The following is a 16,093-nucleotide window of genomic DNA, read 5'->3' as shown; positions in this document are numbered from 1 at the left end:
GTAGAGCAAAGATATTTCGCCTACCTACTTAGACCACTGGAAGTCCTTAAGAAGTGCATCAACCCTCACACAAACCCCCAGCGGCTCAATCACCAGCTAAAAAAGCAAAGGAGACAAAGAAGAGTCCTGATGGGTGTCCACACCACCGGAAACCACTCCGATATCACACCCCTTCCCACGTCTGGACACCAAATTGGTATACAGAAGGCACACATATTGTACAAAATTCATACCAAATCCAACCCAGGTGAGGATGGCAAACAAAAACGGTCAATCCAACCAGTCAAAAGCTTCCTGAAAATCAATGGAAAGGAGGGGTCTATGACCTGAAAGGTCTTACTCAGAGCAATCCCGTTATGAACTCTTTGCACAATATGCAGGGTAGCCCAGTGTGGCATAAACACAGACTGTTCGGGGTAGAGTAGGTGAGTAATGACTCCTGCTAGATGGGTAGCTAGCAAGTATGGCCCAGATTTTCACTAGTATTTTGGCACAGAAAACTCCGCAGCGGGTACCCTCTAAACTCAGCTTTGACAACACCACGATCTTGTCGGTTCAAAGATCTTGGGCAGTTCACCTTTCACCAAGTCCTCCCAGAGGGTCTCTAGTAATAGTTTTCTGATCTGTGGCCAAACTAGGTGACAAAACTCACCTGGGAAATAATTGTGGGCTGCCGCCTTACCAGCATGTAGATGAGCCAGGGCTGCAGACAGCTCATCACAAGTAACTTCGGCCTCCAGTGCTTCACTCTCCTCAGATCTAAGGCGCAACATCAGCAGGTCTGATATGAATTGAGATAGGTCTTCACAGGGACTCAAGGGGTCCACACTATACAGCGAGTGGTAATAAGCCTCAAAGGACCCTGCAATGGGTTTGTTCCCAGTTACCCAGGAACAGTCTTCCGCCAGTAAGTAAGCCACTGGGGCCCTCACCTCTCTTGGGTGCACAGCCAGTGCAGTGTTTTGCTGGCTTTATTGCCCCACTGGTAGACTTTACTATGGATGGCCAGCCACGCCTCTCTTGCCTCCTGCATGAGCTCCTGGTGGAGCAAGATTTGAGTATGTAATGAGCCTCGCAAGAGTAATTCCTGGGGTGTTGTCATGTATTAGCTCTGTAAGTTAAGTATACAATCTTCGAGGCCCCCGATCCTCCGCAATGCCCTGTTCTTCTGACCGTTGAAATGACTGATGAGACGTCCCCTAGCTGTGGCTTTCTGAGTCTCTCAGAGAGTAATGTGGGAAGTCACAGATCCCCTATTATCTGCAAGGATTTGCTGGCATGCCAATTGGCACAGATCACTGAAGCCTTCTTTTTGGAGGCACCAATGGTCCAGGTGCCATCTGGATTCTGCACTCCTAGGGCCACAAGCCAGCTCCATCACCACTGGCAAGTGATCCGAGAGCCCCCCTGCCACCAGTCTTACATTGCGAACCTGACGCCTCACCCGGCCATGCATGAACAAATGATTTAGTTGGAAAAGGAGCGCTGTGCTCCCAAGTAAAAGGTAAATCCGTGCTCACAGGTATGAAGTGCCCTCTACGCATCAGTCAGGTTACAATTGTGCAAGGTTTGCCAGGGGTGTAGGCACTTGGCCAGCGCCCACAGTGTTCAAAGAATGGTCAAGGCTCACTTCACACACTCCAATAAAGTCCCCCCATCACCTATGATGCCTCTGGCAGTTCCATAGTATGGTTCCCAAGCTTAACCAGGAAATCAGAGGCAAGAGGGGGTGGGGCATAAATGTATATCACTGACATGCAAGTTCAAGTTTTGACAAATAAGGAAGGGGTTTGGTGATGAAGGAGGATTCTATGTGGCTAGATGTTCCTACTTTGTGTAAGAAGAATGTTTGTGATGGTTGCAAAGTCGTTGTTCAAAATGAAGTTGGTGTGCAAAATGATTCACAGGATACTGGTTGGGAAAATTTAAGGTTTGTGAATGATGGTTTTGATTGCTCATGGAATGATGATTGTGTGAGTTAAAGTGTTGAGACTGAGAATAAAGTTGTTTCATAGAGTGAGTCAGTAAATACTAATGGCGTGAATGTGAGAGCCCATAATGAACGTGTGAGAGTAGCTCCAGTCACGTTTAAAGATTATGTTAAGGTATTTCTTCCATGATGGTATATCTCCCATTGTGTGTCTAACTAGATGTTTTTTTTCTAGTTTAAAATAAGTATGTTTTCACAGTTTTTGTTATAAAAAGGGAGATGTGGCTATGTGTTGGATTAATGGTGGAATGTTGTGGATGTCATCTGCTGTGGATGTTCTGGATTGTGCTCTTGCATTCACAGTGGAGACAATCCTGGGAGAGGTCGTGGGTCTTTCATCTGAAATAAACCTGCTTGATTTTGACATTCAGAAATCGCTTCGATATGGTTTGTTGTAGTATGTTATACTCTATGGTTAAGGCTAACTCTATATCACGCCCTGTGAAATAAGGTGTTCTACTGTGGAATGTCAGTGTTCAACTGTACAGTTGAAGTTAGTGTGGTCATTTTCCAGGGAGCTGTGGAGATGGAATCCAAATGTCAAACAATCCCTTGTGGAGCAAAGCGTCAGTGGAGAACATCAGTGCTGTAAGTCTGCACAGAAGAACGTTCAAGTGAGCGCAGAGTACAGAAAGTATCGTGAAAAGAGAGAGTATTCTACGTCCATCAGAAGGATAAAGAAAGTTGTTGGACAACACGTCGGAAATTTTAACAACAGGGCAATTGCTTAGGCACGGATGTAAGTGTTCAGTGGAGAAAGAGTAGTAGCAGTGAATATTTTACCATTTCATCAGTTCATCGCAGTGTATTATAATTGCCATTGGGAACGTCAGACTCAGTTTTGAGTATGGTGCACATATCATTTGTGCACACTGTTTCATTCTGATTCACTCCTATGTTTGCTACAACCACAACTGTATTGTACAACACAAAGTCCTGCGCACTCAACACAAATATAAACAACAATGTGTAAGGTGAGCGAAAAGGCAAAGAAAATACGTCCCACGTCGGTTCTTGGAGTTAGTGTTCTCCTTTTAATAGGTCATCAATTTAGAAATAAAGTACACAGCCAGCCGACACGTGTTTCGTTGTAGACAAAACAATTTCTACAACTCTGCAGGGCTCAATGGCTGAATCCACAGTCGGAAAGGCCCAATACCGGGGATAATTCCAACCCGGAAGGGTAACCCAGTTGTATTCCAAAGAAGATAAATGTAGAAAAACGGTCACAAATGTAACCAATATCAGGTCTATGTATTATTCAAAACGGAACGCCAGATAATATGGACCTTCAGAACAGCAACAGTAACCTGCCTTAAGTATGGTCACAAGGAGTCAACAGAGTAAAATCCGTACGGTGTACGGGATCAACACGGGTACGTGTAATATTAATTAATCGGCACAAACGCCCTCGCTTCTCTGGCGTCCCCAAACCGGAACCTTACATTAAATATTGAATATTAATTACTACGTCTATAATGCTAGAGCGCCAACAATTCCCGTAAACTTAAAACCCAATTCTTTTGATATACAACTGTATTGTAGTAGTTAATACTTGTCCCATAGCTACAGTTTTCATACAGTGTGAACTTTCATGTTGCGAGCACATTTAACTGTGATACTAGTGATTTTGATTAAATTCTGTATAAAGCATATGTGACATGTAACATTGGAAAATCTTTCCTATCTAGGGAAGTAATATTCAATCATTCAATCAATGTATAGCGCACTACTCACTCGGAAGGGTCTCAAGGCGCTTGGGGGAAGGGGTCCGTTACTGCTCGAACAGCCAGGTCTTGAGTTGTCTCCTGAAGGCGAGATGGTCCTGGGTCAGCCGAAGGTGGATGGGGAGGGAGTTCCATGTCTTGGCCGCCAGGTAGGAGAAGGATCTGCCTCCGGCGGTGGCTCTTCGGATGCGTGGAACGGCGGCGAGGGCGAGGCCGGTAGATCGTAGCTGGCGGGTGGGCGTGTAGAAGGTCAGGCGGTCGTTGAGGTACTTGGGGCCCAGGTCGTGGAGAGACTTGTATGCGTGAGTGAGGAGCCTGAACGTGATCCTCTTGTTGATGGGGAGCCAGTGCAGGTTCCTCAGGTGGCCGGAGATGTGGCTGCGTCGGGGGATGTTCAGGATGAGTCGGGCGGAGGCGTTCTGGATGCGTTGGAGTCTTTTCTGTAGTTTGGCTCTGGTTCCGGCGTAGAGGGTGTTTCCGTAGTCCAGTCGGCTGGTGACGAGTGCCTGGGTGACCGTTTTCCTGGTTTCGGTCGGGATCCATCGGAAGATCTTGCGGAGCATGCGTAGGGTGTGAAAGCAAGATGAGGAGACGGCGTTGACTTGTCTGGTCATCGAGAGGGAGGAGTCCAGGATGAAGCCCAGGTTGTGTGCGTGGTCTGTTGGCTTGGGAGTGGTGCCGAGGGCGGGGGGCCACCAGGAGTCGTTCCAGGCGGAGGGCGATGGTCCCAGGATGGGGACTTCGGTCTTGTCTGAGTTCAGTTTCAGGCGGCTGTTCTTCATCCACTCAGCAACGTCTTTCATCCCTTCGTGTAGGCTGGTTCTGGCGGTGTCGGAGTCTCTGGTGAGGGAGAGGATCAGCTGGGTGTCGTCTGTGTAGGAGAGATGTTGAGGTTGTGGTGGCGTGCCATGGCTGCAAGAGGTCTCATGTAGACGTTGAAGAGGGTGGGGCTGAGTGTTGATCCGTGCGGTACGCCGCAGATGACATCGGTGGCCTCGGATCGAAACGGGGGGAGGCGGACTCTCTGTGTTCTCCCGGCGAGGAACGAGATGATCCACTCCAGTGCCTTCTCTTGGATGCCGGTGTTTTGCTTAGGCGTTGAACTAGGGTGCGGTGGCAGACAGTGTCGAACACTGCAGAGAGGTCCAGGAGGATGAGTGCCGCTGTTTCCCCGTTGTCGAGCAGGGCTCGGATGTCGTCGGTGGCTGCGATGAGGGCGGTCTCGGTGCTGTGGTTGGCTCTGAAACCGGACTGTGAGTGGTCTAGGGATCCGTTCGTCTCGAGGAAGGCGGCAAGCTGTCTGTTGACGATCTTCTCGATGAGTTTGGCAGGAAATGTGAGGAGCGAGATGAGGCGGACGTTCTTGAGGTCGGTGGGGTCCGCTGTTGGTTTCTTCAGTAGGGCGCTGAGCTCGGCATGCTTCCAGCTCTCCGGGAAGGTGGCGGTGTTGAAGGAGGTGTTGATGATGTTCCGGAGTTGGGGTGCGATGGTGGAGTCGGCCTTGTTGAAGACGTGGTGGGGGCAGGGGTCGGTTGGAGATCCGGAGTGGATGGTGTTCATCGTGCGGGCTGTGTCTTCGGTGGTCACCGTGGTCCAGGTGCGGAGGGTGGCGTTGGGGGGTGTTGATTCGACGGTTGGGTGCGTGGATGGTGCGCCGAAGCTGTTTTGGATGTCGGCGATCTTGCGGTGGAAGAACGAGGCGAGAGAGTCGCAGTGATCTTGTGAAGGAGTGATGTCGTTGTTGCCGGTGCTGGGGTTGGAGAACTCTTTGACGATGCTGAAGAGTTCCTTGCTGTCGTGGGCGTTGTTGTCCAGTCGTTCCTTCAGAGATTTCTTCTTGGTGGTGCGGATGAGCTGGTGGTGCTTGCGGGTGGCGTGTTTGACGGCGGTCATGTTGTCGGTGGTCTGGTCGAGGAGCCAGGCTTTCTCGAGGGTGTGGCAGGTCTTCTTGGAGTCCTTGAGTTCGTCGGTGAGCCAGGAGGCCTTCTTGCTTCTGGGTCTGCTGGGAGGGTTCTTCAGTGGTGCGAGGTCGTCGGCGCAGGCGGTCAGCGACTGCTTGAGGTTGCGGGCTGCTTCGTTGGGGTCCGTTATGCTGGCGGGTGGGTTCTGGCTGAGGGAGGTGGTGAGCTGGTCGGTGGTGATCTTGCTCCAGCTTCTGTGAGGAACCTGTTGCGGGCGGTGGTGGGTCGTGGTTCTTCTGAAGCTGAAGTGGACGCAGCTGTGGTCGGTCCAGTGGAGTCCGATGGAGTGGCTGAAGGTGATATGCATGCTGGATGAGAAGACGGGATCAAGCGTGTGGCCGGCGTAGTGGGTGGGGGTGTTGACCAGTTGCTTGAGTCCGAGGTTGGCGAGGTTGTCCAGCAGGGCGGCGGTGTTGCGGTCCTTGTTGTTTTCCAGGTGGAAGTTGAGGTCCCCTAGGAGGATGTAGTCGGCGGAGGGGAGGGCGTGCGGGCTGATGAAGTCCGTGATGTCTTCACTGAATTGTGTGCGTGGTCCCGGGGGTCTGTAGACGAGGGTGCCTCTGAGGGTTGTCTTTGGGTCGGTGTGTATCTGGAAGTGGAGATACTCGGCGGCGGCGAAGGTGTCGTTGTCGGAGTCAGTCGTGATGCGGATGGTGTTCTTGTGGACGATGGCGATGCCTCCTCCGGTCTGGTTGACGCTGTCTCTCCTGTTGATCTTGTACCCGTCCGGGATGGCGATGTCGGGGGCTGAGGAGATGTACATCCAGGTTTCCGTCAGGAAGGCGATGTCTGGTGATGTTGTGTCGAGGAGGTTCCAGAGTTCCACGGCGTGTCTGTGGACGGAGCGGGTGTTGAGCAGGATGCACTTGAGGTGGTTGCTGCTGGTGCTTGGCTTGGCGGGTGCGGTGCAGGTTTGAAGGCAGGAGAACTTGAAGGTTTTGCAGGTGAAGGGTCCGTGGATGCGTTTCGGGGTGGCCCGGCAGCAGGCGGGGTTCCGGCCGGCATTGAGTGCGTTGACGGCGGCGGCGTTGTAGGTCTGTCGGGTTGTCTTGCATCGGCGGGGACCAGGGGTCCTGGCGCTGGGCGTGGTCCAGGCGCGGACGGGCGCAGACGGGCTTGCCTTTGGCGCGCCTTCGGCGCACAATCGGCGCGCCCGCTGCGCGTAGGCGTGGGCGTCATAAGAAGGAGCCGGGAGGGAGGAGCAGCTGGGTGGCAGGAGCGGGGCGGCGAATGGGCAGGAGGGGGGCGGGGCCGCAGGGAGGCAGCGGCGGGAAAGGAGGACAGAGGGCGGCTCAGCGGCGGCTGGGTCGCCCTGTGAAAAACGAAAAAAACGAAGGCAGCAAAGGAATGGAAAACAGGGGCACAGCTAAGGAACGAAGGCAGCAGGGAATGGAAAACGGGGGCACACCTAATGAAACGAAGGCAGCAAAGGAATGGAAAATGGGGGCACAGCTAAGGAAATGAGGGCAGCAAAGGAATGGAAAATGGGGGCACAGCTAAGGAAACGAAGGCAACAGAGGTTAGGCAAAGGGGCAGTAGCAGGGGTGTGTGAGGGCGACCTCGCCTGGTTACAGGCTCAGCGTTTGCCATTCACCATTGCGGTGTATCTTAAACAAAATAATAATAATAATGGTGATATGTATTGGAGAGTGCATATTACTTAAATGGAACTGTACAGTACATTGACAATGTCTTCTTTTTTATAATTTATTGTGGTATTTTCATCTAGGAAGGTTAAGGGAAATTATGTTTTGTTTTCCTAATGGACAATATGTAAAAGTGTACATCCACCACCACTATTTCTGCAGCTTCCATCAGACCCACCAGTTAGGTGGAAGGTATGGTATAGGGTGTTCCCAAAATATTTGGTGGAGTTGGGTGGAAACAGATTTGGAGCAGAACGAAATAGATATATTCTAGAACATAATCTAGGATTTGAGGGGCAAGCTATTCTCAAGCGTTTGCCACCTTTGGAAGGAGATGAAGGAGAAGATGCCTCAGATGAATTTCATGATGCTGTGGCCAGATTAGAGAAACAACATGATGTACATATTGTGGTACTGAGGCATACTTTTTTTATTAGGAAACCACAATCTAATGAGAATATTGATGTGTATATAGAAGAATTACGCATACTGGCATCTGAATGGCAGTTTGAAATCTTTACTTCACAATTGATATGAGATCAAATTATTTGTTAGGTTTAGAGATAAAAAAGTGCAAGAGAAGATACTTTGAAAATTCCTTTGTTACAAGAGACTATTAGCAGAGTCAAAAGTATAGAATTGTCAAACGCAGCATCTAAAGGGTTAGTGAAGAATGATAAAGTGGTTGTGAGGGCAATTAAGGAACATAATGATAAACAGAGTTATTCAAGTAAGTTCAACAAAAATTTAGTACCATCAAAAGTAGAGAAGAAGAGTAGTTTTCAACGAAATGTGTTTTTTAAATGTGGGTTTCCTTCACATTTACCAAATGGATGTGTTTGTCCTATAAGGAAAGCTTCATGCTGCAAATGTGATAAACAGAGGCACTTTGGGAAGGACAATTAATATGTTTTACAACAATTATGTGAAGGATGAAATTAGCGAGGATGCCATACGTTCCATGAATGATCTGGTGTTAGTTATTAAGGAGGAGTCAGATAAATATTTAGATACATATGTGGATATTATTGTTGACAGTAAAGATGTTAGTAAATTCAGGTGCGCGCATGACCATGTTAACAGAAGAATTATTTGGTCAAAAGTGGGTTGATAAACAACTTGAGGCACCTGATAGAAATCCTTTAACCTATGAGGGCAGCAAGATAAATTAAAAAGGGAAATTTTAAACACATTTCAAATTCAAAGATAGTTTTGTCTATGGTAAGATGTATGTCGCCAAGAAAGGTCTTAATCTTTTGGAGTGGTACAACCAAGGATTGTTCAGAATGACATTAAGACAATGTTGGACTTTGGCCCTTAGGGCAGGTTCACCCCTAGACTTTTTGCTTTTAAATGGTGAACTGGCAATGGTGATTTTTGGGGTTCTGCGCACTTTCACTGTGTCCCAGTGGAAAGTGCGTGCGCACTTTGAGTGCATGTGCTGAGCTAGGCCTGCCCGCCCATAGGAATGCATGGGGAATGTATGTGTCCCTGGTAGTTCCTGATGCGTGGGGTGTACAGGCTCGAGTTTGGTATGTGTGTAATCGTGGGAGTGAATGCTGCGCTATGGTATGTGCAGCTTGTATGTGTCTAGTGGGGAAGGGCCACTTCTAGACATGGCTGTACGTGTGCTGTGAGGGTGCTGGCGTGTGATTGGCTGGCGCTGACTGGCATGCCAGGCTCCAGGAAGTCTGGATGGGTCTGCCCGGTGGTGAGTGGGAGATTAGCATGCTGATGGCTGGGGAGGAGTGTACCTGTGTCCTGAATGAGGCTGGGTTTTCCCCTGACAATGCTGGCTCCGCCCCCCTGTGGTGTGACTGATGACCCTAGCCCTGCCAGTGAATAGAGAGGGTGGTTCAGCCCATCAACAGTGCTCACAGACCAGCTGCGACTGGTTCTGCCCCCACCCTGCACCTACAGACAAAGGAAATGGTGTATAAAAATGGGGCTGTGTCCCCACAGAAGTTGTTCTCTTCCAGGATCCTGAGGGGGCTGCTGCTGCTGTCGCTGGGCCAGAGGACCACCACTTGGAGTGTCTCCCTGCCTGGAGACCCAGTGTGCTGGCTCTGGGCCCAGCCTTGCCCCCCTGCCTTGCTGAAGGACTTTTGCTGGACTTTGTTGTCCTATAGCGCCTGGGGGCGCTGCATTTGATTGATAGCGCTGGGAGCGCTTTTCTTTCCCCTTCTAGCGCTTAAGAGCGCTTTATTTTGCATTTAGCGCAGGGAGCGCTTTAGATTGCCTTTTAGCGCTAGGAGCGCTTTACTTGTGGAAGCCGGAGTCCACCCGGCGTTTTGCCCCGCTCCGTGACGATTTTCGAGTCCTCTGGCAGGTGCCCACCCTGCCAGGGACATTGCCGCCCAAGCGAGTGCCACCTCGCAGAGGTGCGTGTATTTAATTTATCACGAGGGAGCCCACTCCTCGGATAAGTGACCCCCCGCCTGCAAGTGCCGGAAAAGGGGCTGCCGCGCTGCCCGCGGCGACCCGGAAGTGTTAAGGCCCGCCGGCCAATCACAGTGCGGCCCCGGGAGAGGTTGACCGGAAGTCCCGCCCCCGCAGTCTGAGGAGAGACGAGGGGCCCGGCGCTTGAAGGTGCAGGCGGGGCTCCGTTGTGGAAGAGGAGCCCGCGCCGCCCACCGGAGAAGCCTTCCAGAGTTGCCTGGCTCCCCCGCAAGGCTCTCCCGAGTGAAAGAGCTCCGCCCACCGCCAGAGAAGGACACCCGGTCTGCAGGAGAGCCCCCGCCACAGGTCCAGGTGAGTGGGGGCCCGGGGTGTTGATCCACAAGGGAGGGAGGGCGTCGGGACACATTGCCGGTGTCCGCCCCCCCCCCGAAAGTGCCGCACCTTCAGTTCAAGCCCTGAGAGAGCTCCGGGGGTCATTGTCAGTTTGAGTCCCCAGGAGGGGGACTCCGCCGATCTGCCCGCATCTTGTGCCAGGGCCCAGAGGCCCACACGACCGGAACATTTTCGTTATTAAACAGAGCCTGCGAGGCTCAGGGGCATTTCGGTTTGCGAGCCCACGAGGCTCTTGGGGCCTTGCTTAGTGTTGTGAGCCCTGAGAGGCTCCACGTGGCCCATTTTGTTGATCACGAGCCCTGAGAGGAGCTCAAAAGTGCCACAGTTATTTAGGGCCCAGCGAGGGCATCACTTGTTTGTAGGGCTCAGAGGGGCTCAGGGGACACTCATTTCGCCAGAGCCTGTGAGGCTCCAACATTGCCCCCACCAGTGTTGTCACAGCTGCCCAGCACTTCGTGGGCAGCTGCCACGTTTAGGACCCTGACATTGGGACAGTTCAGGTGTTCCTGCCTATGGAAAGTCACAGGTGGTGACTTCTGTGAGTTTGGCGCAATTGTTCATTTTCTGCACCTCTGAATGTGTTTTTATGCGTCATGTGCCTTGTTTTTACACCTCTGAATGTATTGTTGATGCATCATGTGTTTTCCTCCCTTACACCTCTGAATGAATGGTATGCATTGCATCATGTGTTATGTTCTTACACCCCTACAGGTATTATGATACATAGGTGGTTGTTTTTCTCCTAGTGCAGATGGTGCTAGTGAGGTCCTGGTTACCAGTGATTACTGGTTGTGTGCTATTTTGTGCTAGAGTAATTTTACATTCTAAGTGCATACATGGTGCGGTCACATACTCCCATTTCTCTATGGGAGCTTGTACTGCAGCCATAAACCGGCTGTAGCACAAACTCCCCTAAAGAAACGGGAGCCTGTGTAATCCCTGCACCGTTTGGCAGGCACCACAAGGTGCCTGTCACATGGTGCAGGGACTTACAGGTGGGCACCATAGATACCCACTAAGCCCCCAACCAGAGAGCCAGGGTGGAAGGGAGCCCTGCTAGGGGCCTCCAAAGGCACTTTCTGACAGCTAATCTGTGTCAAAAAAGAGCAACATGGATTTGCTCTCAGAATGTGACATCATAATCCTGAAGGCAGAAACAGCTTCCTCACTGGATTATGCAACCCTTCTGACTGGCTGACAGGCTCTTCGAGTCCATCGGACGTCAGCTGGATTGACCTGCCGGTTTGAATTCTGATCGCCATAATTGTAATGGGGCGGTCGGAAGTCAAACCAGGGATGGTGGTTGGAGGCTTTCCTACCGACATCTTAATTACCCCCTAGGTGTTCTGCTGTGGAATGTTCATGTTCAACTGTACAGTTGGGGTGAGAGCAGTTATTCTCCAGTGAGCTGTAGAGTTGGAAGCCAATTAAACTTGTGTCTCTGAAATACAGAAAGAGACTAAGAAAGCAATGAAAAATAAATGGAGTTTGAGGGAGAAGATATTGTCGGTAGAAAAAAAAGATGCAGAGAAAGATATCAATTGTGCACCCAGAACAGCCTTTACCTTCACAGTATCCAATCAAAATTATTTTAAAACCTAACATAACATAACATTGCAGGTCAGTTTATATGTGATGTTTGAAGATTATTTCAAATGTTTGGTGCTATGAGCAATCCCACCTAATTATATGTTTCTTCGTATTTCATTTGAAACTCTGAATGTTATGTCTCTGGTGTTGGTTGAGGCACATGCATGTTCTGTTTAGTAGTGCATCGATACCCCCATCCTCTGAGTGAGACAGGTAAAATTGTTACTATTGGTGGAGAGCCATTTGTGCTACGGATGAGTGAACTCACTGTGGAAAAAGCAAGCATACATGATAGTTGCGCACACCAGTGTTTACTGTAACAAAAAATAAACAAGGCTTTTTTGACTGATTTGTTTTTATTTTTTGGTGAAAATGTCCCATACATTTTCTGTTTTAGTGTCTCTCTAGGTAAAAACCGAGTTTCAATGAAAAAACGTGTGCTGAGCCTCTGGTAGCTGCGGCCTAAAGCAGCAGGCCTTTACCCGAAGAAATATGTGTTAAGTACTTAAGGAATACCAAAAAATGATAAAGACAATAAACAAATTAATACAGTTCCTAAATCAGTTCAGTAACAAGCTAAACAAAATGATATGAAATGGTCTAAGTCAAACTAAGGGAAATGAGGACATTGAGAATATTGGAGCAATCACACTGTATTTCCTCATTAGGTTGCGGTGATGCACACACCATTTCCTTGAATAAGAGTGTTTCCTCAGCGTGTCAGTGCTGCACTCACTTCTTTTGCATTTTCATTCTATTGGAGTATGTGCGGTGAAGCGCACACCATTTCTACAAGGTACTTTGTTTTTCGTGTCAGTGATGCACTCACTTTTTTCTGGAGCTCATTTCGGTTTTTACTGAGTGCTCAGTGAGGTACTCACCTTTTTCTTATGTTAGAACATTCTTGCATAGCATGTGATATTTTGACTTTTGTAGTTATTCTATATTGCAATTGTATATACTCTTTGTTCTACATTTCTTATAGAAGGTACCAAACCATTAACTTTGTATTATTGTGACCATCTGTTAGGCATTTTCATTTCTTGTGTTTTCTGTTGGCCCCTCTTTCCTCTTTATAATGGCCTCATCCAGCATGTCTCAACCTCCACAATTCCTTTCAGATAAAGGTGACCCAATTTTACCCTGGAACAGATGGATGCCCCTGTTTTATTCTTATTTATTATCTATCGCTGGTGAGAAATGTTCTGCCTTAAGAAAACAAGCTGTATTGTTACACAATTTGGGGGTTGAGGGTAGACATGTTTATGATTGTTTAGATGTAATTGTTTTGGGGCATGGAGAGGATGAGCCTGACAATGTCCATGACATGTCTGTTATGATGCTTGAGAAACATTTTGGGTCTAAAATTAATGTAGTCTTAGAGCGTCACAAGTTCTTCTCTAGGGTTCAGGGCAAGCAAGAGAAGATTGGTAGCTATGTTGCTAATTTGAAAACTTTGGCTCGCACATGCGAGTTCGAACAGCTTACCGATACTCTTGATAGAGACCAAATTGTCAAGTGTACCAATGATCTGAAGGTCCATCAGAAGCTTCTTGCTTAAAACCCAGATCTCAAAGAGACCCTGGCTATCGTAGAAATTATGGAGAACACTAGTATGTGGGTCCGTGAAATAAATGAGAATTGATAAAAAAGAATGATACTTCCTTGGAGGGGGTTGAGTCTAAGAAAAACATTCATGGGGAGAAACATAAGAAATTGCTTGATTATGATCAATCTAGTACCAGGTTTGGCAAACCTGGTTTTAGATGTTTTAGTGTGGTAGTGAAAATCATTTGCCGAACAGTCCCAATTATTTTGTGGGGTCTGTCACCTGTAATAGGTTTGGCAAGAAGGGACATTATGTTGTGTGTGCAGTGGTGCTAAGAACCAAGCTGTACATTGTGTTAAAGAAGAGAAGAAATAAATATTGAGCGTCAAAGAAGATGGTGTTGTGGACAGTGACAAGTTAGAGATGCCGGAGTGTGAGGTGTTGATTGATGGTGAACAATGTTCTGTTCTGGCTGATTCTGGTTCACCTTATACTATGGTGAGTGATGCCAATTGGGATGCTGTGTTTGGTCATGGTAAAGTTGAACTTGTCTCCACCAGACATCAACCCAGTTTCTTATGGTGGCGTCAGAATTGATGTTTTGGGCTATGTAGTTAGAATAATCCAGTTCAGAGACAGGGAAACTGTTGGGAAATTGTACGTGGCAAAAGGAGGTGATAACCTTGTTAGGTGGAGGCACCAAAGGGTTATGGGGAGCACCATAAATCGTAATTCACCTGAAAAAGTTTAGCTCCTGTCTTCTGGTCAATTGTCTGAGGATGTGTGTTCTCAGTTTCCTAATGTTTTTAGCGATGGTTTAGGTTTACTCAAGAACTTTGAGCACAAGATTGTCTTGAAGCAGAATGCCCAACCCTTTGTCAGCAAGGTGAGGAAGGTACTTCACATGATGATGAATCCTTTGGGTCAAGAGCTTAAAAGGCTGTTAGCTGGTGGTGTCATAGAAGAAATTTAATGTTCGGAGTGCTTAGCCCCGATTGCTCTAGCATCCAAGGATGGGGGCAAAGGGATCCGCATGTGTGCGGAATTGCGCAGCCTGAACAAGCATATTTGAATCAACAGGTAGCTTTTGCCGAATATCTCTGAGACTCTTGCAATCAGATTCAGATTCAGAGAAGCTTTATTCGATTTTTAAAAGAAAATCATAAAAGCATACATTGCAGTATGAAGTGCCATAGACATTAATTGATTATATAGGTGTAAAGATGACTTCAACGCTGTTTTGGTGGTTAAAGTTTATCTTTAATGGTCATAAGTGAAGAGACCTCCAGCTCCTTCCACAGCTTCTTCTTTACTGACTCCCCTCCACATCATAACATTCTAAGCTCCTAGCAACTTGCTCACAATTCCATGAAGCATAGATCCCTACAATAGGATTTTTAAAATTCAAGAATAAATAGATTAAAACACGGTATTTTCAGTTAAGAACAATCTAAAATAAGATTAATCATCGGGATTATTACATTGAAGTCCGGAATCTTATGACAAGTTTTAAAAAGCCAGAAACTGCATACATTACAGAGTCATTTTCTAGTTGTTGCAGTCTAATAAAGGCTAATTTACAAGTGCGGATACCCCACTGCTTTAAAATGGGTTTCAGAAAAGCCCTCTGTGGTGTCTGATAAAATTTACAGAAAAACACCCAATGGATGTTTGACTGAAGGGATATGTCCTCGCATGGACAAATTACATTTTCCATAGCCCAATTATTAAGTTGAGGAAAAGTAATCAGGCGAAAGAAAGTTCCAAACCTAAAACGGGACAGTAGCATTCGGGCATAACAGCTAGAATTGGACGTAAGGTACTATTGGAGCCCTTCATTGGTGGTGATTTGTTGGTATCTGATAACTGTGGGCTTGATTTTTTCCATGCCCCACCTCTTGTTATTTAGATGGTCCAAAACCATCTTTTTTATTGACTTTCTGGGCACCAAATCCATGCTCAATGGGCTGGTATAAAATTCCACATGCCCAATCTCGGTCATAATATTCTTCACGTAGGTTAACCATTTAATGTTACCTACCCCGTCGAGTTTAAGACAATCATTTATTAAGTCTCTATTTACTAAGGTTTCGGGGGTGACCCAGACTTTGTGCCATAGTAATATGGGCGCTATTTTTATGATGTCGGAAATGTAAGGCGACCCCAATTCAATATGTGCAAGATAGGTGGGTGTTGATTTTGGTACAGCCAGTAGATGGCGAATAAACTGTTTTTCGCTGTGTTGGATCATTTGAACTTTTTCCGTTCCCGAGAGACCTGAGCCATATACAGCTGTAGAAACGCATTTTGCATTATAGATGTGGATCATCTCTCTCACTGGTCTACCCCCTATTTTTGCCTCAAAATTGTTCAGGGCGCCTATAGTCCTAGAGAAGGCTAGCTGTCTGGCAGTCACAGCAGGCTGCCAGCTTCCTTTTCTATAAAAAAGTATGCCCAGGTAAGAGAATCTATCTGTAGACTCAATTCGCCTACCGTCAAGAAAAATAGGACAAGGTGTCCGCTTAGACCCTGGGCCACATGACATTGTGCATGTTTTTGAAATGTTAATTTTTAGTCCTCTATCTGTCATGTCTTTAGAGAATTTGAGAACAGCCTTCTGCAGTCCAACCCTAGTACGGGACATAATAGCAGCGTCATCCGCATATAAATGTAGTGGTACTGATGTTCCCATTATAGTTGGATGATCGTGCTGAGACTCCCTGAGATGTTGACTGATGGAATTTATGTAAAGGGTGAAGAGAAGGGGTGCTAGAATGCACCACTGTCTCACACCCCTCTTAATGGGGAACTTGTCTGAGCACTCACCCAATCTACCA

Source organism: Lissotriton helveticus, chromosome 2_2 (genome assembly GCF_964261635.1).
Source record: "Lissotriton helveticus chromosome 2_2, aLisHel1.1, whole genome shotgun sequence".
Lineage (NCBI taxonomy): Eukaryota > Metazoa > Chordata > Amphibia > Caudata > Salamandridae > Lissotriton > Lissotriton helveticus.
The sequence above is the reverse complement of the archived record's forward strand: the minus strand, read 5'-3'. Positions refer to the sequence as shown.